This window comes from Corvus cornix, chromosome 10 (assembly GCF_000738735.6).
Source record: "Corvus cornix cornix isolate S_Up_H32 chromosome 10, ASM73873v5, whole genome shotgun sequence".
NCBI classification, from domain to species: Eukaryota; Metazoa; Chordata; class Aves; order Passeriformes; family Corvidae; genus Corvus; species Corvus cornix.
In genome coordinates, this window is record NC_046340.1 from 4,567,727 (window position 1) to 4,593,832 (window position 26,106).

General features: G+C 47.6%; 1 protein-coding gene and 1 pseudogene across 1 annotated transcript in view; both read right to left on the minus strand.

Moving 5' to 3' along the window:
- Positions 1–17,632, minus strand: part of LOC104684095 — a 44,178-nt pseudogene extending 26,546 nt beyond the window's left edge.
- LOC104683951 (cell migration inducing hyaluronidase 1) overlaps positions 1–20,994 on the minus strand; it is a 104,951-nt gene extending 83,957 nt beyond the window's left edge. The window contains exon 1 of the mRNA XM_039557345.1: positions 17,826–20,994. The gene's annotated coding sequence lies outside the window, so the exon portion shown is untranslated. The remainder of the gene's footprint in view (positions 1–17,825) is intronic.
- Positions 20,995–26,106: the final 5,112 nt, after the last annotated feature.

The following is a 26,106-nucleotide window of genomic DNA, read 5'->3' on the forward strand; positions in this document are numbered from 1 at the left end:
AAGTAAAAATATCTGTCCTGATAAGAGAATCCAGCAAAACAAGGAAACTGCAGATGTTCAGCAAAAAAAAAGGATGGAATATTTTAATCTCTGCAGATGAAATTATTACAGGGTGTGAAGATGAAGTTCCGAAGTAATCAAGAAAATAATTACTCCAGGTCAAGCCCTCTGAATGAATCCGGCAGCAGCGTGCATAAAAGCAGACAGCATAAATAACAACTGGATCGTGCCGACCCAAAGGACTGTAATTTGTTCCATTTAGCCCAACTAATTTTAATTGGGCTGTGCACATGAGTAAGAATTAGGGTCAGCAGGATTAGGCTGCAAGTTTACTAAGGGCTTTAAAAGCTTTATTTTAACAATAATAAACAGAAGGGCTTAGGAGAATAGAAGGGTTATTGTGATTCTGAGTTAGATGGGAAGTCCATTGCCTCAAAAAAGAAAAAAAAACACCAAACCCTGCAGCAACCACTACTTGCAGAATAAAAGTCTTTATTCTTTTAAAATGAAATTAAAGCCTAGAACCATTTTTCTGCCACTTTCTTCTCTAAGTATGAATCTCATAAACAAATACTTGAAGAAGTTTCCTTTAAAGGAGGCTCAAACATTTGGAAATTTAAGATGAATTTTTGAGCTTTTTTAAACCTTTTCTTGCTTCACCACACAAAGTGTTCCCCCAAAAGCCTACTTGGACTTGGCCTAGGAGGATCCCAAAAATTGGAGTTTTTTCCCTAGTTTTAATTGATAAAAGAGGAGATATTTAAAAATGTAAACACTGTGCTGCAGCTAAAAACTGCATTAGAAATACTGTGTGATGGCACTTCTGGAGCTGCATATGAAAACAGGCACTTCACTGGGGAGGAGAACAAAGTCAGCTGCACTTCAAACCAAATGAAGGCACAGCCAGTACATCTTACATTTGATCAACACCCTCAGTGTTCCATCCAGCAGCAGACAGTTTTGGTGCTAATTTTATTCTTATCTCTAGCATTCTCCTCTAAAAAGTCTGAAAGTCAGAATTAAAGTGGCAATGTTAATGAGCAGTGTCACTTCTCGTGTAAGCCTCAAGGTTACCTTACTTTGGTACACTGTGGGATAGGAGTGCAATTACAAAACAACAAAGAAGTTTGCAATTACAGCCATGGCAGTGTGTATTTTTTTCTAAGTGAACACACAGGAACAAAGACTCAGCTCCTCAGGTTTGTTCACGTGGAGCTAGGAATGGGCTAGAAGAGGGTGCAGAGACAGGTCATGTCTGGATACCACACTGCTATTCAGACACCTAATTTTCACTAAGTGTGGACTACCTCCAAGTGCTATGGTATAAAGGTTACTTGAGTTACCTGTCTGAAGCCTGACAGCATTCTGTACGAAACCCCTTAAGAATGTGCTAACTCAACCTGTCCAAAGGCAGCACACCTAACACACCTGCAGGGAACCCTGACAACTGCAGTTTCTATTGTAAAAGATAATAAGGTACTGGAAATCATTGTAATAACTTGTAACTTTTTGTAAAATTCAAGTTCTGGGCACAAACTGGCAATAAAAGACATCTCACTGTACCACTGATATCATTTTAAGAAAACCATTTTCATCCAGAGGGAATCTTTCTCTGTTTCACCACCCAAGGTCTCTGTCCCTCAGAGGCTTTTCCTCTGCTGGAGTGATGCAAACCCTCACCCTGCCAAGTTCCCTTTGGTCAGGAGTCTCTTTAAGGTTGGGACTGGTTTTTTTCTGCTCTCTATTTCAGGAAATAACAGACTTCAACTCAGTGTCTGCTTTTCTTTTTCCCATCATGAACTGTGTGTAAATGCGTGCTTTGATGCAGAAACCCAGCGCTAAAACAACACAGGCTAAACATAGCAAAGTCAACATCAGGAAGCGCCCATCTCTTAGCTAGGCTGGACTGCAATCCCATGGGAGCTGCTAGTCCATAGCCAGGAGTCAGTACTGGTCTGTGAGCTCTTCTGGGGATCACAAACCCACCCAACACAGACCACTGGGATTTCTTTGGCAGAAGCAATTCCTGAGATGCCCTAGAGCTGGAACAGGTAGGAGTTGAATAGGCTGGAATCCACCCTAAACTCCTGTCTGCAGGGACAAAAGAACCAGAGGGACTTTTAGTGGACACAGAGACACAGTGGATGTGAGCCAGGACAGTCTGGGAGGCTTCTGCACCTGCTGCAGGTGGCCTTGCCCATGCTCCTCACCTCACTCTGTCCCTCAGAGGGACAGAGGGGGGAATGGGTGGCTGTTTTATGACTAAAAAAAGATATGTCAGGTCTTAAGAAGCGATGCACCAGCGTGTAGACATGGCTTGGCTCTGGGCTGGGGCATCTTTGAGGTCTCCAAGTCCTCCTGGCTGACAGAACTACAGGAGACCACAACCATCAGTCATCCCTCAGCTGGGTTACAGCTTTGAAATGACTTTTAAGAAGTACTCTTTTCAAAACAAACAAACAAGCCCAGCAGTACTATTGCAATGGATAAATGCATAGATAACACGTGAGATTCAGCTTTGTCCGTGGATAGACAAGTAGAATCCTTTGTATGGAGTGCAATGTTTAGGTCTTCTTTCTGCTTCACTGTTATTTTTATGCTGGAATTAAACAAGACCTGACTGGCTTTGTTATTTTGTTGCCTAACCAATCTGCTGATTAGTCTGATTAATTACACAATTATCCTTCAGCATGACCAATAGTTTTGTCATCGTTGTACAACTTGCAGTAATGTTTAATTTCTTCTTAAAGAACAACAGTAAAATGATTGTACTTTAGGGAATTAGTACTTAGCCATCCTTTAAAAACTAATAAAATGAAGCCTGGAGATGGAAAATTAATTAAAATGGTTGACAGGCTCTATCTTAACTAGGCAAAGATAAATTATCACACATAGCAATGAGCAAAAACAATAAAAAAATAAACTGTCTGTGATCCTACAAGTCTGAAATCAGATGTAGCACATCTGGGTTCAACCCAGATAAAATAGAATCAAAGTGAAAATTGCTGGGATGCAGGTGCTTACAAATATACGTGGTTTTTATGCTGGTAAATACCAGCTGCAGAAGTTGGTATTTTCTTGGAAATATACAAATAATAAATAATTATTGGGATTGTGTCATTAGGGTTTGGTTGGGTTTGGGGATTTTTTTTGTAATAGGCTTACACTCCAGTGGCAAAATTTGCTTTGCAGAATTATTTAGGAAATATTCTGACCATTTTTACTTTGAAAACCTTAGCTCTTAAAGGTGTTGCAGTACTAAACTGCCTCTCAAACAGAAAATGCTGCAGATTTAACAGGCTCATTGGCATCAAATGTTGTGAGTGTATTAAAGAGCTGCATTTTCAGCCATTCAGGGTATAATCATCCTTTTGCTAATGTGCACAGATATCACCCCTCTGAAACCATTCTGGAGGACAGTCCTACATTACTTGAGGAAATTTTCCACTCTTCCACTCCACTGATGAAACTTTCTTTTCTCTAAGCTCCCCTCCCCAGTTCCAGGTTGATTTTCTTGTTAATGTTCCCCATGACGATCTTACAGCCATTTCCCCAAGGGAGCACATGAAGAAGGTACAGCAAATTACCCCTTATTCTTGTTCCAGAGGTGAATAACACATCTAAGGTAACTAAGATCTCCTCACCAAATGCACAGAGACCGTGTTTTCCTTAGAGGAGCAGTCAAGTGACTGCAATTAACATCATCCTTTCATGAAACACCTCCTGGTTGTTGGTCTAAAGTGTACCAGAGGGGACAGATAAACTCTCTGCTTGCCAGAGGGAGTGACATTGGTCAATCGCAGAGCAATGGAAATTTTCCTCAAGATAAAACCAAACCTCAAGCCAAAGTTACTACAGTTCACGGACATCCTAACAACTACAGACCTTGTTTGAAAAAAGCTAAGGAGAGGTCATGAGTGCTGGGAGAGAGCCAGGTGGAATCCATCATTTTCCAAGCCAAGTGTCCAGAGTCATGATCCCTGCAGGAACCCAGGACAAGGACTGGAATTGCTCAGCATCCTACAGCTTCTGCCAAGGCAGAGATACAGAGGCCCATTCTGCTGTCACAGCTCAAGGGAAGTCCCTGTTGTGCTCAACAGGAATTTCACAGCTGATCTCAGAAACTGGGTCATGGCTTTGCTTCTCAGTGCATTTGCTATTTCTGTAGGATTGTTTTGCAGCTTGCTGGCTCCTGATATCCTGTGTGTGACCCTCTCAGCCTCTGAGGCCAGGTCCTCACCAGGCCCTCAGCAGCTGGCAATGCTGTACCACCTAAAGTTGTGTTCTGGGTCTTCTGGTTACAAAGTGAAACTTTTCTCCAATGCAGATTTCTTTGTGTATGTCTGCCCAGGCATAAGGTATCATCCCATTTGATATAAAAACCCTTCATTACCAAGAAGAGAAGTGTTTCAAAATGAATTGATGGCATGCACCAATGTAATACACACCACTGCTTGGAAATCCTGCTCTAGGATAGATCACTGCTAAAAACTTCAAAACCTTTCACATCTAACAGCAAACATTTCTGCTTCTCTCACTTACACTTTTCTCCATCAGGGTCTGTGACACATTGTTCTGGGGGCTGGTCTGCCAGGAGTTTTTCATGAAGAACCCAATGGCACTTGAGTATCTGTCAACAGGTGGGGTGAACTTCTTGAAAGTGCACCTTCCCATCCCGACAGGCCCATCATAAATCTGCAATCCATGGATAGGGAATGTCCTAGGAGATTTAAACACAAACAGTCCTGTGTAAAAAGCTTGGGCAAACTCCATGTCTTCTGACAGCATAGAAAGATATTAACAAGTAGCTAAACCACCTTTTCTTTCCCAAAACTGGGATCTGACAACTCATCATATGTGAAGGATGAAATTCTGCTGAACATCCTCTGCAGGATGAGGCTCAAAAGCCAAAAAAATTTCTCATAATTTTGCCTAAATCTTGTAAGCTGGGGTAGAGCAGCTCAAGGCCCTTCTCTTCAGCCACGCAGGAATTCATTTCCACAAGACCCAAAGGGCTGTGTGGGGCAGCACTGCCATCAGGTTCCTTGTTCCAGGGCAGATGGGTTTCTCAGGAAAACATCAGCATGACTGAAAAAATGAGAGCAGGCAGACTTCCTGGAGACAAGTGTCTCCTCAGAAGCAAGTACCAAAAGGACAGGTATCAGCTGTTCTGTCATACTCCTCCCCAAGTGTTCATTGATTAACAACATGATTAGAGCTTGTCTGAACTGCAAAGGAGTTTTGTTGCAGTTTCAATTTAAATAACAACACCAATAATAACTGAGGATAGCTCTGATTATTCTTCCTGTCCTACAGAGATCCCATTCCTGTTGTCACTTTTGGTTGAGTCATGTATAGCCAGGGCTGCATGCGTGACATATCTAATTACTACTGCTTATTACTTAATTTTAAGCACCTCATAGAAGGCTTAGGAATTGGTAAGCATCACCAAAAACATACATTGAAGTAGAATTTAGGCTTAGGGTGGCACAATTTACTGTGAGGATGTGGGTAGGCACTGTGGTTGCTTGAGAGGAGGCTGTGCTGCTGAAAACAGAAAATAACACAGCTATCAAAAAAGAAAAAAGATGCTATAATGAGAAATGGTTTCTCCTTTTTCAAACTGGCCGTGTTTGCCCAGCTATGCCCACAGGAGGGAGGGTGTCATGGTGTGTGGGAGCTGCACCCTCACCCTGATGCTGTGCCACTGAAGCACTACACAAGAGACATTCGGCGTATGTCGGATTCTCTAATCCATTCTCCACTGACTAATACACTAAGGAGAAAACTAAATCAAACACATTCAGTCAAGAATGCTCTCAAGCTGTTGGCCTGAAGAGTGAGTTTATTTGGATGCTTATTATTTCTGGCCTGAACAATAATTTAAGCACCTGGTACAAATTACTCATTGGTAGCCACATTAATTCCTGGGGCTTTTCTTCTACCTTAAGCTAACGCCAAGAAGAAATGGCAGAAGAATAACTCACTTGTTTCTGGGCAGTGTTCTGTATTCTCCATTTGCCTCCTTTCCCCAGTAGCTGTTTTGGCCTCCCTGGGAGCCAAAGTTGCTGCTTTCTCCACCAAAAATGGAGCCTGTGACCTCCGGGCTGGAGCCGTCTGTCGGGAAAGTCCCATCACTGCAAGCAAAGAAACACCACGTAAATTTGCAGCACAGCACACCAATTAACACTTTTAATTACACCACAGACACAGTAGAATCTGTGTCCTTAATTTTGAAAAAGGTGCATGCACTGCTGTAACAGCCTGCTCTAAAGTATGTCTAGAAATCAGCAAGTTAGTGCCAAGGTGGCTTTGGGCTGGAGCATCAGGACCTCCCGTTCAGCAGGAAATATTCAGCAATTACAATGTATTCCCCAGGCGTGCTGAGGCAAAGAGAATGAAAGGCTAAATTGCCCCTTGTATTTACGGCTGCCCAGGGAAGACTTGGTGTGGTCCAGGAGGGGAAATGTGAGCTTTTCTCCTGTCTTACACTAATTACCAGGGGAGTGTCTCAGTTTCCATTCTTGAGCATGTTGCACTGGGGGGAAAAAATGGGAAGAAGATCAATTTTAAGAAATTACCTTGCCAGAGTGAGTCCAATCCCAATTTCTGAAAACCTGGGACAGAGGAAATACAATGGTGTAAATGATGAGGAATGGCTGCAGTGAATTTGGCCTACAGACCTATTTTTTATATCTGCTGTGGGGGGAATGATAAAACAGTAACCTACCCTGAGCTGTGGAAAATAATGTCACCACCCCTGGCCCAGGCCCCATGGTCATTATTTTTAAGAGCAGTAAGACCATCAATCATGGCAGGAACTCGTGGCTTTTCAGGATCAGCATCTTAATGTGGGGGAAACCTGAAGAAAGAATCTTAGTTAATGCAGCACAAGAGACACAGGAATCAACTTTAGACAGGGACAGTAATGCCCAGCAGATCTTGTTTGGCTTCCAATTATTGGCATGGTGGGTCTAAAGAGGTGATATGTCCTGAATCAGAGTCAGGCTGTTAGCCTGATTTCACTTTTGAGCTTTGGTGTAAAACAGAAAATAAGAAACATTCATAAGGACAAAATTCTGGCCCAGGTGAAACGAGCAGGTTATTTCTCACTAGACACCAATGGGCTCACAGCTACTCCTTAATTTGATTCAGTGTGATTTAGAGGCATAGGAAACCTTTTTCCCAAGTCACTCGGATCCTCTTGTAGCTGTCCTTACAGGGCCCATTGAGAATCCCTGTGTTGATGCTAGAAAATCAATTAGACACTTTCAAGAATCTCATTCAGCAAAGATAACAGAGTAATTGGAGCTGCTCTCCTTGCATGTACAGACCAAACCCCCACACATGTCTGTGTCTGCTGAAAGAGAAGCTGCTGAACTGGGTGCATCTCAATTACTCACAGGCTAATTCTTGCCACAGTGGCTGTTAATGGTAGATTTGTGCTGTGCTTGGGAAAAAAAATCACCTTTGCTTTTTCTGAGTCTACCCTCACCCCCTACTTCTTCCAGCTGAGGTACCAAGGCTCATGTCTCCTTGGTGCCCGAGGGGGTCACCCTGGCAGGGAAGTGTCACAAGGGACACCAGTCATCCTTTCCTTTCAGCCTTACAGGAACATCATATTGATAGGGTATGATGGAGGAGGGAAAAAGCCAAGGCTTGACCAGGAGCAGCAGCTGATTTCTCTCAACCTCCTCACACACACCCACAGGACTGCAGTGAGTGAGAAAATGGCCTTAATTATCTGCTTCCACTCTGTGAAAGGAAGCTCAGACATTTCAAAGCAGCTGGCAAAAACCTTTGAGGCTACTTAGTTTCCTCATTAATCCTAGACCAGTCTCAGCAGCCTCTTACATCACCTTTCAGATATAAGTTCTTCTAAGCAATGAGTAATAAATGTTGGGGTTTACAAACCCGCTAATGCACTAATGGGATCTGGATCCACTTCCACATGCTTCACTGCTTAGTCCTCACAACCCCAAGTGCATGGTGCCCTTCTTGGTCAGCAATAACACAGACGATCCAGTGCATAGCTATGGAATAGTTGCCTCTGCTCATCAGAGAAAGCTCCTGTGTTTTTTCTCAGATGCTCCAGCCATAATGAGGCATTAATGATCTGCTAAATGCAATGCAGAAGCCAAGACGAGGTACAACTATCCAAAACACCGAGCCATGCAGCATATGCTTACCGGGCATTACCAGCAGTGAGATACTCCCTGGGACCTTCAGCGTTGGCTCTCGTTGTCTTTACTCCTTTTCCAATAAACAAACCAGCCTGGAAATGCACACACCTCCAATTACTTTAACAGATCGCTCCAAAGGGACCAAAGACCCCGTTTTTATCAATGAATGTGGGCAGCCCGTGCGTGCAGGCACAGGAGCGGCAGCAGCCGGGGCTCTTTCTTCGCTTTCGGTGTCACTTGGCACCTCTCAGTGTGACATTAGCACAGGATGTGGCACGCTCAATTCAGGACAGAGCCTGCCCTGCCATATGTTATGCATCAGCATCTTGGGCTCTCTTCTGACCCAAAGCAAGGCTCTGAACTCCCACTCTCTCTCTCTTCCCCTCGCAGAAGCAGTAAGGGACCCTGCCAAGCTCTTGATAACTTTTTGGAAAAAGAGTGTTGTTAAGAATTAAGGCTTTAAATAATGAGTGACGAGTCCCCCGACAGTCAGAGGAGAACATGAGCTGCTGTAACCAACGTACAGGCTTTGGGCTGGAGCAGCAGCTGCCATGGACCAAGATGTAAAATATACAAAGCACAGAGAACAGAACCAATTTCAATCTAGAATGTTGTGAAATGAGTTAAAAATGTTTTTTATATCTTACAGGTTATGTTTTCATGTCAACAGTATATTTGGGGGAAAGTGTTTTTCTTGGAACTACCCTTGAATTTTTGGTCTCATTTTGCAGAGGTGATGAGCAGGCCTTGGCACAAATGACTTTTCCTCATCCCCCTATATCCTGGCATCACTGTGGCCAGCAGCAGTGCTGAGTGTCCTGCCTGTGTCTCTTTAAATCTCATTTAGAAGCAGGTGTACCTATGGTCTGGGCACATTCCCTGTAACACAGCCACCCAGCTGAAGTGCCTGGAATGGGACCTTCATTCTGCTCAGCTCACTCTCTAATATTTAGAACAAACATTGCCCCCAAAAGCTGGTTGTGTCTTGATACAGTGTTGAAAAGACCTTTATCAAAATGTGAGACGCCCACAACCGTCACAGAGCAGCACACACAGTCAGTGCCACACTATTATATTGACAGGAACATAAAAACCATCCAAATACCTCGAAACTGGAGCGGACTCTGTTGTAAAACACTCCCAAGGGGGAATGCTCAGCCTGTCCCTCTGGATATCTTCCATCAGACTCTCCAGCAGGGACCCGGTGGAAGAGGTCCCATATCCCAACATCCTGAAAGACAAAGGGAGGTCTGAGAAACAGGGCACTGCAAATACTGGTACAGTTTACCTTGGGAGTTTAGCTTTTCACACTGTGCTGGCCAGATTTCCAACCTGAGCCTGTCCAAGGTGTGGGTCCTGGGGGACACACAGCAGCCCATAACTCCCACACCTCCCAGCTTATCCTTTGGCATGCACAGTAGTAGGTCCCCGGGGCACACACACAAGTGTTTTAAAAATGCATTTATTGTGGGTGGAGTTCGGGTGGTTTATCAGAAAACAGCCAGGTCTATACAGGTATATAAAACACAAATATGCTTTGGGTAAACATAAGAGATAATAATAAGGAGAGAGCATGTATTCATATATCGAAATATAAAATTTTATTGGGCATTTAACTATTAACTACTAATAAAAATCAACATTTTCTAAGAGACATCACACACCATTTCCAGGCACAATCGTGAGAGAAATCAGTGAAGTGTAGGCAAATACTTGTTCTTAACAGAGAAAAAGGTTGCAGAAAAACATATCCAAATTTTATGTCTTACTAAAAACTTAATGCTCCTGACATCAATAGATAAGTGTAGAATATTTGGGAAGTGGAGGCAAAGCATAGCTCTGCCATTAAATGGTTTTACCTGAGCACCAGCCGCTGCATTCTCCATTAAGTTGTTGTTGTTTGGATTTGCAATCCAGAACGTGCTGACAGCCCTGAAAAATCAAAATCGAAATGATCCTAAGCAGTTACCAAACAGGAAGGGATACATTTTCATAGCACTGCCCTGGACTTGAGCCACAACTCTCCAATTGACTTTAAAACTCCACACAACCTTTTAATGACACTCTTTAAGGAAAATAAACCATCTAGTAATGTCAGACATGGTCATTTATGGAGCCACATGCTGAACCTATTGTAAATTATATGAGAACGTTAACACAAAATCCTTGCTCTGTTCAATGCAGCTGAAGGAAATCCAAGGGTTGTTGGGGTTTTTTTAAGTTAAGCAGCTTTGGAAAATGCCTGAAAAGTGAAACTTCTGGTCTGTTTTTTGAAACTTCAGGGGCAATGGCAGGAGTTAGGGGATTCTCTATGAATTTATGAAGCTTCTACATGAAAAAACAGAACAAATATCTGTGCAAGCCGCAAATGGCCCATTAAGCAGAAGATTAAGGAGACATAATTTTGATGTTTGTCCCAGTAAGGAGTTTTTCTTCAGAGGGAAGATCAGTAGTGGTACACACAGAAGCCAGGTGTAGCTATGAAAACGTTGTCATCTGTTGTCTTACTTCATTGGATAACGTCTTTTGCAGGTAGGCAGTAAAGACCACGTATAAAAACACTGCTAACCTTCTATCTATGGTGCCTCCATCAGTCCTGGAGCTGATTTGAACTACAGGCAGTGTGCATAACTGTGGACTGACCTTAAAATTACTCTGAAGAAGATTATATGTGTAATTAAGGGAAAATTGCAAAATACTGGATATAAAAGTACCCTCAGCTCTCAGAGAGAATATTTGATTCAGTGTCATGAAGTAAATATCTGCGTAAAGATACATAAAGATAAGTGTGTCTTGAATGATGAACCAACAAATCAGCATGGTTAACACAGAAATTTTTATGACTGCAACATTTCCAAAATTAAATATTATTTAAACAGCACCATGCAAAGTAAATTATATTAATGAGATTTCCATTCCTTCTCCTCCATTCTCAGAAGGTGCAGAGCCACTTCTTTCCTGTAATGATCATCTTGGGTAGAGATGATATTTTACTATTTCAGTGTATTTAATATTAATTGACATGCTCAGGGATATTGCATTAAACCCTAATTTGACCAAAAGGACTTAGCACAAGCCTCCTTTGATGTACAGTCTTATGAAGACAAATTCAGAAATCCTTCTTTTAAATGTAAATACTAAATCAGGCTAGTTAAAATACCAGCTATTTGTTACTAAATCTTACAGAAACCTCAACTTTGTACTCAAATGATCCCTGTCAGCATTTATATTCCCTCTTCAGGCACACAAAATTCCTGTTGACGTCAGTTATGTCTGTGCAAGACTGCAAGATTAACTAATATTAACCTACTTGGTTATTTTTGTATACAGAGGGATACTTGAAATAAATCCATTTCATGGAATCATATCCTGTAATTTCCCCTTGATGGGCTGCAACTGTACATAACATCTGGGCTCACAAACACTATAGTCCCCATAGGTATAGCTCTGCTGGATTTCATTGTTTTCCTGGCAGTCACCCCTCAAACTTGTCATCTGCTGCTCTGGTTTCTGCCTCAATGAGGTGTCCAAAAGAGACTTAAGAATGAGGCACAACACAACCAGGTACCCAGTTTCCACTGACAGAGTGCTGGAAATCCACTGGGACCCTGCACATGGGTACAGCACCATGGAGTGAGCCACAGGGAGGGTAACAGAGAACTGGCACTGAGTGTGTCCCTCCTGGCCAGCTGAGTCTTGGAAATACAGATAGGAAATGGATTTAGACAAAAATGCAAGTGTCCCTGCCAGCCTGCTAAGATCAGTAGGCCTGGCTACTTCCACCCTCCCAAAGGATGGGCAGAAGCTGTGCTAAGGAGGCCGTGGAAGACTAGTTTTGGGGAGAGAAATACAACAACAAACTGCTCATTGTTTTAAATGGCATTTCGATTGTAGAGTTTCATTCTTCTGCATTTAGCTGCAGTTTGGCTAATCTGTGCTTCAGACTGGCTGCATGAAAGGCCAGACTTGTATCCAAAAAGCAGATTATAGCTTTAATTAATAAAATTAGTCCCAGCTTCAGACTTGCATGGCAGCCCTGAAAAGTTACGTACACAAAACTGTAGTGATCACTCTCATGACCAGGATTAATGTGGTTTAAAGATCACTTATATTTGCATGGAAAGATAAGGGTCCATGCCATCAGAACAAAACCCCAATAAATGATCAATTCCAGCATATCACTGATCGAAAACCCAAGCCTGGAAAAGCACCCACCCACAGCACTGTCACAGTGGCATTTTACTGTATGTGCCAGCATGAAACACTGTCCCCAACACAGGCTGCAGCCTTGCTGCTGTGGCCAACACCAGATGATTAAGATGCCTCTAAACACTGAATTATATATAGTTCAGCAACACAATATACGTGACCTTTATGCACTGCACCATCAGACACGAAAGACTCCAGCAGTCTGCACACGCCTGGCATGTGGGCACAGAGCACATCCCAGCCTGCTTCCAGCCCCTGTGAGGAACCCAAGCTGCTGCTGGCTTGCCAAGCAGCACAAGCCTGGCAAGAGCAACAGATGGAGAAGGGGAGTGCAGACAGCTCCGCATGACCTGCACACAGAGGAGCACAAACTGCTCTGGCAAAGTACATCTAAAATTACATCATCTAAAACCTCAGGATGGGAGGGGGGAAACCTCCTCTCTGGTCTACTCCACTTCAAGGGCTGGGATTTCACAATCTGATGCTGGAGCAGGTACCTGTCTGTGTTATTTAACTGCCTTGCTCTGATACACATGCTGTTCTCTGGCACTGCAAATTATTTTAAATTCTTTTAAAGCAAAGCTTTTATTACATTTATATCATCTGACTATATATCAGAGCCACAGGGTTCTGTCAAAGAATCACACATTTAATCTTTACTATAAAATCTACTCACCGATTCATGTGCTCAAAGCCCTCAGAGTCACACAACCAGGGCTGGATCTCACTTGGTTTCTTGTTTGAACTACTGAACCCCACACATCCAGATAAAGCCCTGAGTACCTCCCTTCTGATAATGAGCAACACCATACACCATTCTTCTAAGGACCATTATTAGCATAAGGCTTAATTTTTCATCCCAAACACGTTACTTCAGTTCCAGAGGTTTAATACCCACAGGGAAAGAAAGAAAGTTAAACTACATCCACAAATACTGGACAAGCCTCCTGTCAACCTAGGGAGCTCTGTACACAAAAAAAGGCTCTACAGACAGAGGAAATAATGAATATGAGAAGGCAATCAATAATTGTGACTGATCTGAACAATATAAATCAACTTTAGGACACATGAAGAGTGCTCCAGGTCCTGTATTGCATTTTCATTAATACATTCTTTCAGGGGACCCTTTCACACACAAAGCACATCTATGTCGTGTCTTACACAGCTTTATGTCCAGGACTGAGAAAATACAGTCATGAAAAACACAGGAGGTCAGGGGGTGTCTGCCTGAGCACACATCCAGTGAATGAGGAAATGCTCACAGTCACCAAAATGTCACTCAGGGTCCTGCAGGGCGGACAGCAACGCGGTGGGACTGGAGCAGGAATCTCTCTTTTCCAGCTGGGACATGTATGGCTTTTGTTGTGACCTTTTTCTTTTAAGTTCCTCTTCACAATGCCCTTGTGAGGATCTAGGTCAAAGCCAAGTTCCTGAGGACTTTCCTGGAACTGAAGCGACCATTTGGGTCTGTCCTGCTCATATTTCATTCCCTTTGTCACGTGAACATTTTGGGATATATTTCACATTGCCCAGACTTGAACAAGCCCTGTCTTTTTTATCTCTATTGCAAATTAAAGGTCCATTGCTTCAGTAAGCTCCATTTAAACTCCATTTCTTTAATTTTAAATGAAAGTTCCCATTATCACAAACTGTCCAGAATTACCATGGAAAAGATTTCACTGTATCTGATCACACTATATCTGATCTGATAATATTAATTAGTCTGTGCTGAGAACCTGACATTTATTTCAAAGAGCATTACCAGAGGACCAGTCTTAACTCCAACAAAGGAGAAGTCAGGACATTTATTGGGGAAAAGGTGCCTTATTTCAATATCCTGATTTCTCTTTGCATCACAAATGGCTCTGGGTCTTTAGCCCTGGCTAAGCAAAGAAATGAACTTGTTACTAATAAAATATGTCTCCTACCAGAAGGCCACGAGTTCCATGTATGGCAACACACCTAGAGAAGCAGTGGTGGATAGCCAGGTTATCGAGGCACATTGGGTGTTCATATCCTCCTCTCTCATCCACATCCTCAGCCAGGTGAAAATGCACAGGGTAACTGCCCAGGATTTGTTGCCCCATGTTTTTTAACTCCACTCCTGACATGTGAACAGAGCTAAAATTCCTTAGGGTCTGTTGAGACAAATGTAGATCCAGGTAAGGCGTTACAACAGAAACACGCACAAAAAGAAAAACAGGTTTGGGTTTTTTTTTTTTCTCTCCCATTAGGCAATATTTTTGCAGAGTGAAACACAGTCTGGTCCCAGGAGGAAGTGTGAGTTCCCTGTTTCCACCCACAGCAGCTCAGGACCTGCAGAGCCGTGTGCCAGCAGCTGCACACCTACAGGATGGGGCTGCCAAGGAGCAGCTGCCAAACAGCATGTGCGGTGTTTAGCAAAACCAGTGACAGACACGGCGCTCCTGCCAACTGCAGAAAGGGGGAGCATTCGCCACCAGGCTCTATTTCCTGGCAGATTCTACTGGCAAGTGATTTCAGCCCAGACCTGCACAGCTCCCCAGTTTCCACTGCCTGGTACAGGAGCAACTTTACACAAAGCCCCTGCACCAGCAAGGCTGCACCTCCACCCTGAACACGAGACAGCCAAGAGGAGGCAAAGCACAACAGGGTGAGACCCAGCACTTCTCAGAGCCAGGGAGGGAGCAGGTTTGCTCTGCAGGAACCACAATTTCTTCAGTGACATCTCAGGAACTAACCTCACACGGGCTCTACTCACAGCAATGCTGCTAGAGAATCCCCTCAAAGGGTTTCCCCTAGAAGGGCATGTTTTTGCAGACTTGCTGAAGAAAATGGCACAGTCTCGTTGCAAGTCTAGTTTTGCAAGACAGGCTAACAAACTTCCCCCTTTTTTATAGGCAAATACACCTTTTCCCACACACACAATGGTAATTTGATGTTTTATATTGCTTGTTTACAAACCAGGAAGGGAACTATCTGAAACCACCTACAAGCAAATGTATTAAAATTACTCACTTTAATGTGTCCTCTGAATGCATCAAAAGAGGAAAACTGGCATCGATTTTGTCCATAACTGGCATCTTCCATTTCTCCTTGAATAAGTATATTTCTGGTCAGAAGACCAACCTCTGCCCTCATATCAGCACCATCTATGACTTCTCCAACGTGAAGACAAAGTGGGCTGCCTGTGGGAACCAGAAACCTTTTTATTCAGGGTGAACACAGCATCTTTATTACTGAATTATTCTGAGCAAGTGCACACCTTTTGTTTAAGCAATCACCAAGTCTGGAGACATGCCCAGTATCTGATCCCAGAGAAGAACAGCACTTGCCCTGGCTGCTACAAAGGACTTCTGCCTCTGGTCAAACTTTCAAGACCCAAAATAATATTGGGGCCTTCAGCTCTCATATGCGCCCTTGTGTTTATGGGACAAAAACTACTTAAACAGACAAGACAATATAAATATTTACCACAAATGACTACCGTAATAAAAATATTTCATACCATCAATTTTCACTTGATTGTTTTTACATTCAGGGCAAGGAAGGAGATTAAACTCTTCAGCCTGATGCATGGAACAATCTGTACTGGCAATGATGAAATGAGGATACGATCACCAGGTAACCAGCTTGTAACCTCATCCACCAGATGAAGAATTACTCCTTTGGACACCTCCACTTTAAGTCCATTATGAGGCACCCCTGAAAAATGAAGCAATCAATTATTTTTACAGTTGCACATGGCAGAATCATGCAATTAGATGAAGAGCATACTGATTTAATTTTGATCTAGATAACCCTGTGCACGATAGAAGTGCACATCCCTTTGTAGAAAGCTAAAACGTTACTTTGAGAGAGTACTGCTGTTAGGATGGTCAACATCCACGTGAGCCAAAGACTGTGCTATGATTATCATCGCGCTGTTCAGATTCACAGCGTGGCACAACTCCGCACCCTCTGGCACGGGTGCCCCGGTGCATATTCCCCGCCAGGTGACCACCGCATCCTTCCCGCATCCCCCCGGGTACCCACAGCATCCCCCCCCGGTACCCGCAGCCCCCCGCCCGCGGGCGCGGCCGAGCCCCGCTCCGCCCCTCGGTCGGGACGAGCCCCCGGCGGCGCGGAGCTGTCCATGGTGGCTCCGCTCCCGCCCCCGCCTCACCTGTAGCGCAGCCGGGCGATGAAGCTGCTGCCCAGGCGGTCCCGCAGCAGCAGCAGCCGCGTCTCCGGCGTGAGGCTGCGGGCGACCGAGTCCCCCCGGGGGACTGCCGGGCCAGGAAGGCGCTGAGCCGCCGGCCCCCGCCCGGCCGCAGGTGGCTGTGGAAGCGGCCCCGCCAGCAGCCCCGCCGTGCCGCCGCCCGGGACGCGCAGGTCGGGCCCGCGGCTGCCCCAGCCGGGATGCAGCGTCCTGTCCAGGAGGGTGCAGGAGCGGCGCCGCCGGCCGTGCAGCTCCAGGATGCCGCCGCGACCCACGCTCACGAACTTCTGCCCAAAGCCTTCCACGGCCGCCCCCTCGGCGGCTCGCCCGTACAGCGAGATGGTGGCCCGCGAGCCGAAGGGGCAGCGCTCCGAGCCGATGTGCAGCTCCCCGCCGTCGTGGATGAGGATGTAGCGGGCCCGCAGGGTGATGGGCGGCCCGTGGGGGCGGTCGGCGAACACCAGCTGCCCTGCGTGGCGAGGAGAGTGGAGGGGCTGGGGGGGGCGCACCGCCGGGCCGGGAGGTGCCGGCAGGCACGGCCGGGACATCCCCCGCAGCACCGGCTCCGGGGCGGGCGGCGGCCCCGCTTACCTCCGTCGCGGGTGACGAGGGAGTGTAAGGCGGCGGAGCTCCCGAGGCGTAGGGCCGCCCCACGGCCCGGCAAGGCGGGTGTCGGAGCCGGGTCGCCACGGGGCGAGGTGCGGGGGGACATCCGGGAGGGGCCCTGCAAGAGACGGGCGGCGGCAGCGGCGGCGGGACCGGCGGGACGAGGGGGCGCCGAGGGAGCGGTACCGACCTGATGCTGCCGCCGATCGCTGCTCCACGACGCGTCCCGCGGCGGCACCGGGACCGGGACCGTCTCCAGGTCCGGGTCCGGAGCGAAGGGCAGGAGGAGCCGCGGCTCCCCGGGGCTCCCCGCGGTCGGCGCGTCCCGGGCGGTCCCGCAGCCGCTACCTGCAGCCCGGGGCCGCCCCCGCCCGCAACACGTGCGCCGCGACTTTGCACGGAGCCGGCAAAAGGCACGTTTTGCTTTTGACGTGTTTTGGTTTCGTTGGGTTTTTTAGATTTTCCTTTTTCCCCCTTCACTTAAGGTCGCAACGGCGAAAGCAGAACCCCGCTCCCCGCTCCGCACAGCCCCGGAGGCGGCGAGCACCGCAGCGGCAGCGCGGACAGAGGGAGCCGGCGCGGCGAGAACCCAGCGGCGGCTCGACGAGCGGCACCGGCGGGTTCCAAACTTCGCTGCAGACACTTACCTGTCCCGACAGCGCCGACCGTGGACTCTGCCCGCAGCCTCTCGGAGCTGCCGGCCCGGGCTGCCGGGCACCCGGCGGGGCTGGCAGGGCAGGGGCAGGCAGGGCAGGGACGGGCAGGGGCAGACAGGCGCAGGCAGCTCCCGCTCCGCCGCTCCGGCTGCCTCCCCTCCGCCTCCCTTTTTATATCCATCTCCCAACCGCTGGCGGTGCCCGCACTGTTTACAGCGGCTGAGCCGCTGGCTCCTCCCAGCCGGGGACGTTCCCTCCAGCCTGGACGTATATCTACGACCGGCGCCCTGATGCCCCGCTGCCCGCACGGAAAGGTCTTCCCCGGCTCTGAACCTCCGGGGGCAGCGGGCTCCTTGCTGGGTTCCCCCGGGGTCTGTGCAGAGCCTGCTGAGCACCTGGCGGGGCTCAACAGCCCCATGCAAAGCATGCGGCTGGGTGCCAGCTGCCTCTTCAAGGGTGGGGGGCTGAGGCGCCCCAGCCCCCAGCTCCTGATGTCCTAAACCGGGACATGCCTTGGCCCTTCTTAGGAGGCAGCTGACCCCTCCGGCACCTTCCCGTGGCGGTGTTTCACCCTGTACTGTCCTGTACTGGCAGATCTATGGACGACACTGTAACCCAGCAGCTGCAAAAGCTCCCCTGACAGAGGGTGAGCAGAGAGGTATTTGCCACTTCACCCCACATCATCTGCCAAATCAACCCGTACTCAGAGTCTGCAGTGAGAAGAAAAGGCTTAGAAGCTGCTCTGACAAGAGCCCCGTTTGCTGGGACTGCCTTCCCGGCTTGGAAGGTCCCAGTCTCAGGGGACATGGCACTGCCTGGCACACCATCACACCTGGCACACCTGGCACTGACCATCACACACTGGTTTGTTTTCCATGAACCCTAAAATCACACTTTTTCATAGACTCTGAAGTACAGCACAACTGAGCTTCTGGGTGACACATAAACACAGGTACCTGATTTACTGCAGCCACAGCCTCTCTCTCCCAGGGTCATAAACCCTCATCTCCATCCCAGAGCCCAACATCCGGAGAGGACAAGCCAGAAGTGGGTAGGCAATGGTGCCAGGCACTGCTCCTGCCCAGGGCCAAAGCCAAAGAGGTGTAGAGCCACAGGTGCTGTCAGTCCCCGAGACATTTGTGTGCCATCGTCTGGTCAAACTGTTCCAATCTGTCACCTCTGAAATTTATTCTGGTGCAGGATTTCTTCTGACAGAGGGCACAAAGACGCTATAGTCATGTTAATAAGGAGCAAGTGCTGTCAGACAAAATATGGGAACAGACTGGAAGCAGAGGGGGTGGGTGAGGGGCACAGCCATGCCCCATACTCCAGGCTGCAGCTCTGGTGAGGGAGCAACACTCACTTGTGCTAAACAAAACCCATCCACTCTCTTACACCCAGTCCTGGGACCCAGAGAATTGCTGAGTCTGAAGATAAGCATCCAGCCCAGAGAAACAAATCCAGATAACATTCCCTCATTTCAGTACTCCATAAACACAGAGAAACGTTAGAGCTGCCACCTTTGCTACCAGCTGTTCATCTGTCATTTAGTGCTGGCACTTCTATTCCTGTCTCAAATAGCTTTTGTCTTTTTTCCTTCCAAAAAAGCAGCATTAGTCAGCGTTTGTGCCTCCTCCTTATCTGAATATGACACATATGAATGCAGGTCATGGGAACGCAGAGCAGTTAGCAGAAGTATAAGAGGCTTCACTCATTCTTTTGAGAAAAAATTTATCTACTGGTGGAAGTTTCAGGCAAGACAAGACAAATAAGAGTATTTTGTCCTAAAACACACTAAATTCTCTGAACTCAATGTTTGTAGAAGTGCAAAATTCGAAGAGGACCTGAGCCTTTCTTTTATATCTGCCAGGGCCCTAGAAATCTCATACATTGTTATTTAAAATATTTACTTCACGCAAAAGCTTTTGCGAACTTACAGTCTAACTAAAAGGCATCAGTAATTAATCAAACATAGTAATAGTCAAGGTAAATGTAAAGCACTTTGGTAAGTGCTAAGCTTTGTGCAGGCCTTACAGAACAATCAACAAAGCCAAAGTCACTCCTGCTTACCTGGGACTTTTCCTGAAAAAGCAACCAAAATCTTGAAGGAGTGAGTACTGTTTAAATCCATTAAAGGCATTTTCTTTCGTAGCCAGAAACATGCTGGTTTGATTTTTTTTTTTTTTTTTTTTTTGAAAGAACTATTCTCAGGTGGAAGATTTCAGTGCCATTTCAACCCATATTAAGTTTTCACTGGCCTGAGGAAGAAGATTTCAGACTAAAAGAGACTGAACATACCACCCTGTTTTCTAAAGATGCTGTCTCTTTTTAAAGTGAACAGAGAAGCCCCCATTGCTATCTGTAGAGGGGTGCTCGGGAGCTAAACTCTTTCACTCTGCAGATTTCATTTTTCCAAGCTGATTTCTGTTTTGCAGCAGCACCGGGATGAAGTTTACACCACAGCACTCTGTTACAGGATGCATCCACAGCGTGAGAACACTCCCGAACAACCTCACACCTGCAAATGAGAAATCATGACTAATGCTCACTGCCTCCAACATATGCCTGGTGTAACTCTTCCTCACAAAAATAACCAACCCAAGCCCTCCTCCGGGTGCTGTTGTGGCTTATAAACCGCAGTTTGCCTTTCTAACAAAAAAAAAAAAAGAGTCATTTTCTATAATGGGCTGTCAGGGAGGAGACAACCTCGACCATCCCGAGTCTTCGCACGTTGCAATGACTGTGATGCTTTGCCTACAAACACAGCTGTAGCGTCCAACACCAAATATCGATGGCTGAGATTTCCATGGTAAGGCGAGGGCAGAGAACCAAGTTAATCTGAATGCGGGAATTTGACTCGCAGGGCACAGACGTCCCTGTCCAGGGACTCAGCTCTCGCACACGGGTGCAGGGAGGTTCCTCCTCTGTAAGTGACTTTTTCCCGGGCACACTCCCTCGCTGGGCGGTTTCCTGTTTCCTTCGAGAAAGGAAGGACGAACAGAGGCAGCATCCCCTGAGCAACACCCCGTTCCCACGGAGTACTGGAGGCGCCGCAGGAAAACTCCTGCGCTGGGGGGCCCGGCGGGCTCTCCGCAGGGTCAGAGGCAGCTCAAACCCCAAATCTGAGTGCCCGGAGCCCCCAAGGACACGGACCCGGGGGAAGGAGGGGGCGCGACCTGTCCCTGCAGAGCCGCGGCGGCCGGGAGGCGGCGCCCTTGCACAGCCGCTGCCCCGCGGCCGGACAGAGCCCGCGCGGCCGGAGCGACCCTGGGCATCCTCCGGCCATCCCGGGCATCCTTCACTGATCCCGGGCATCCTCCGGCCATCCCGGGCATCCTTCACTGATCCCGGGCATCCTCCAGCGATCCTGGGCATCCTTCACTGATCCTGGGCATCCTCCGGCCATCCCGGGCATCCTTCACTGATCCTGGGCATCCTCCGGCCATCCCGGGCATCGTTCACTGATCCTACCCATCCTCCGGCGATCCCGGGCATCCTTCACTGATCCTACCCATCCTCCAGCGATCCCGGGCATCCTCCGGCGATCCCGGGCATCCTTCACTGATCCTACCCATCCTCCAGCGATCCTGGGCATCCTCCAGCGATCCTGGGCATCTTTCACTGATCCTACCCATCCTCCTGCCATCCTGGGCATCCTTCACTGATCCTGGGCATCCTCCGGCGATCCTGGGCATCCTCCGGCCATCCTGGGCATGCTCCTGCCATCCTGGGCATCCTTCACTGATCCTACCCATCCTCCAGTGATCCCGGGCATCCTCTTGTCATCCTGGGCATCCTCCTGCCATCCTGGGCATCCTTCACTGATCCTGCCCATCCTTCATTGATCGTGCCCATCCTTCACTGATCCTGCCCATCCTCCTGCCATCCTGGGCATCCTCCTGCCATCCTGGGCATCCTTCACTGATCCTGGGCATCCTCCGGCGATCCCGGGCATCCTCCGGCGATCCTGCCCATCCTCCAGCGATCCTGGACGTCTTCCACTGATCCCACCCATCCTTCACTGATCCTACCCATCCTCCAGTGATCCTGGACGTCTTCCACTGATCCTGGGCATCTTTCACTGATCCTGCCCATCCTCCAGCGATCCTTCCCTTCCTCCAGAGATCCTGGGTATCCTTCACTGATCCTGCCCATCCTTCACTGATCCTACGCTTCCTCCAGCGACCCTGCCCATCCTCTGCCATCCTCCAGCGATCCTGCCCATTCTCCAGTGATCCTGGGCATCTTTCACAGATCCTGCCCATCCTTCAGCGACCCTGCCCATCCTCTGCCCATCCTTCACTGATCCTGTCCATCCTCCAGCAATCCTGGGCATCTTTCATGGATCCTGCCCATTCTTCACTGCTCTTGCCCATCCTCCAGTCGGTCCTGCCCATTCTCCACTGCTCCTGCTGCGGAATGAGCACCCCAAGCCCGGCTGTCTCTCAGCTGAAGCACTGAGTGCAGCTCCTGGCACAGTGCAGGACCATCCTGTACGAGGCTGCACTCAGCGATACCCACCCCTCACCTGGCCCTGCCGTGCCCATCAGCCAGCACCAGAAAGCATTTGAGATACTAAACCCACATCTCCTCCTTGTGTACCTACCACTTTGTTCCTCTTTGGGCTTTAATGGTGTTTTTCTTGGTTTAATCATTTGCTTCTAGAGCAGAGAGAAGGCCTTGGACTGCTGGGCTTGAGACAGCACACCCATATTCCTGAGGAGCTGGAGCATCTTGTATAGCAAGAATGGCTTCACCTTGTGCTGGACCACCTTGAGGGCACTGATGTGAATTTTGGGCAGGTTGGCTTCTTGATCACAGCTATAAAACCAAGAGAGATTCCAGGCCAAGCTAGGTCCAAGGGTATCCATTAGAACATATCTGAAAAGTTTAAGGAATACTTCACAGGGCAAGTGCTTTTCTTGCGGCTTCTGGCCCAAGTTCTGACTTAGCAAACTTCTGTGATAATTCAAGAAAGAGCTGCTTCTGAATGGGCTGGAGGGTTTGTAGGAGCCCACAGTCCCAGGAAGGGCTTCCTTACTGTGCAGCAGTCTTTCATAATCCATGTCCCACAAAGAACTCTTGGGATATTCTGAAATAATCATAAATACAGTGAAACCTATTAAACACAAGCAGCAAAGAATCCCAGAGAGTTTGTTTCCTCAAAATATACGTATACATAACTACATTTAATACATAACTACATTTATGGATGTTCTGCTGCAGCCCTGGCTACAGATCACTGTACTACTTTGACAAACACTGAATGTTTCAACAGGCCAGACCAATAGCTGTGTGACAGATTTTTAGGTACTACAGTGTAATAATGATTATCTATAATTTTTCATTTAAACTACTGCTTTCTTTAATGCTCAGGAAAACTACCTTCATTATTAATACAAACCCTCAAAGAGTGCACAGATTTCCCCCCAAAAAATAACCAACCCAATCCCCAACAGAAAATTTACTATTCCATATTAATTTTCTGAAAAAAAAATTTTAAGCTGTTAAAGTTGTTATTCTTGTAAAAGACTTTATTATACTTGATTAAGGAAGGAAACTTTTACACTGCCACTGAGCCATTTGCACTTTGGGTCCAGCCCCAGGGTCCAGCACAGACTCTACTTTTCCAACAGATTAAGGTTGGGTTTAAGGCCCCGTTTTGCTTTCTAGCTGCTCCTTGTCTCTGCCTGCTGATTAAAGCCATTAGTCTGGTGTAACCAGGTGAAGCTGTGGCTGCTCAAAGGCCACAGCAACTTCATCCTGCTGATAAAAAGGTGCTGGTAAGGGACAATTTGGACTCTATGGAGCTTAAATTTTCTTCCAAGGCAGTGCACCTATCCAGCTCTCCTTCCTCCAGGCTGAGCACAAAGGTTCAATTCACACTCTGGGAATTGATCAATAAAACAATTACATGCAACATAAGTAGGCTGGGACTTCATGATAAGTAGGGCTGCAAACACTAAAGAAAGCTCTGATAATTAAAAGGGACGAGGAACCCAAAACTCAGTGGCATATTGCCAGAAGTGTTTGAAATGGTGAATGTTTTAATGTAACAGCATACTGCTGAAGGCTGGAGGTCATGTCCTGGGAGCCCTGGAATGTGCCTGAAGCCTTCCCTTTCATTTCTAAGCAGAGAACAAAAATTTTTAGACTGTTTTTCTGTTTCCTAGAGGGGCATCCCAGATCAGCATGTTTGAGAAGCTTTAGGTTTGTTGTTTATTCATTTGATTCAAGATTAAAGTTATCAACTTCAAGTAGTTGTGACTTAGGGTCCAGGGGATTGCTTGCATATTCTAATAGCATTAGTTAAGTTCTACGACTATGTTGGAATTTCACATATCAAAATGCCCATTTATGGCTGTAACTGACCCCTGGAATATAACACTGTATTACTCAGTCCTAGCAGTTATATTTTGCAGATGGTCCGCACAGAGGAGGACTTTAGGCACCACTGCCATCCCGTTGGGTCCTGGTTTGAGCCAAAGGGAAAGGGTTTTGGGGCAGATCCAAAGCATTCCTAATGGCACTGCTGCAGCAGAGTGACTAGAAATAAAACCGATGTTAAATCCTCTAGCAGGTCTGCAAGTTCCAAGAATAAACTGCCATGAAAAACGTTATTTACAATAAGCAAAAGTTTGGACCGATGTCTTCTTAGGTTAAGGCAGCTCTTAAACTAAAAAAGGCCTAGAAACAAAAGGAGAAAACAAACGAAAGACCCTCTGCATGCAGTCACCTCCAAAGGCACAGCAAACCAAGCCACCTATGTTTGCCTTGAAGTCCAAGTGTAATCCAGAGGCGTGTGCTCCTTCCCGCTGGTTCTCCTGATAAAGCAAGGCTCAGATCCAGCGGCTCCGCGCCTCCTCCTCCTCTCCCGGACAGCCCCAGCCGGGGCAGCCCGGGCTGGCAGCAGGGCCCCGGTCCCGCGGGGCTGCGGGAGCCGCTCCCGGCGCCGGGCACGCCCCGAGGGCTCGGCCCCGGGCTGCAGCAGCGCCTCCGCCGCTCCGCCTGCCCGGCAGCCCCGGCCCCGCGGCCCCGCTCACCGCAGCGCTCGCCACCATCGCCGCCCTCAGCACCAGCACCAGCCACAGCCCCGCAGAGCCCCCTGCCCGCCCCCGCTGCCCCGGGACAGCCCTGCCCAGCGCAGCGCAGCGCAGCCCGGGGATCCCCCCACGGACACAGCAAGGGCCGGGGCTGCCCCAGCCGCCGCGGGCAGCGGGGATGCTTCGGCCTCTGGAGCGAGGGAAGAGCAGCCCCGTCCCACGCAGGGCGAGCACAGCCCGCAGGGACAGCCGGCATACGATTTTACTCTAGAAAGCGACGTGATGCGCTCCCAGTCCCGCAGCCCCGGGCCCTGAGGACACCGAGACCAAAACACCTTCCCCCCGTACAGGAACCAGAAGGCAATTTAAAATTGACCTACTAATGGTGTAGGGGTCTTCTTGGAGTTGGTTTTTTTTTTTAAGACAGCAGGCATGTTACCTTTACACTTTCTGCAAAATTAGTTTGATTACTGCAGAAACCCTTTCAAAACTAGACATCGGCAGAGGCAAAGGAGCAAGGCTTGCTCTCCTGCTGCAAGGAGCAGCTCCTGCTTTTTACTGTTGTACCAAAGTTATGAGAACCAAGTACAACCTCCTGCTTTGACATTCACACCCATCTGACCTCAGTGTTACCACCGGACTTGGAAAGCAACACAGACCGAGCAGGGAGTCTCTGCGCCTGACCTCATTCCCAACAGTGGAGCGCCCACCATCAAAGAGCCACCCTACCCTTACCCAGTGCCGGAGTACAAACGACTGCATTTCCAACACGAGAAATTTTAGAGCTAAAATGTTTGGAGAGTTCCACATAGAAGGATATACAGAAATTAATTAAATGGGCTTAACTGAGATCATTAGTTTGCATTCACAAGAACAGACCTGGGGAAGAGAACATTTTCCGAACGAGAACAACCAAGGTTTACGGCTGAACGAATAACCAGAGGAAGCAAACACATTGGGTCTCTACTTCTATGTTTAGCACCATTTAGAAAAAGCAAATGCAATACAGAGTTTATAGATGTGTACAATGCTAAGCATAAATACAGGTTTGGGTATTTGGAGTTCCAGGGCCAGCACCCTGAGCAGAGCTGGCACAAGTTACAGGAGTGACATGGAAAAACAAGGAACAAAACCGCAGCAGAGGCAACACAGGTAACAGGCCCCCATGTGAGCACAAGTTAAATCTGTAACAGTTACATAAATTTTAAAAGGATACATATCAGACTCCT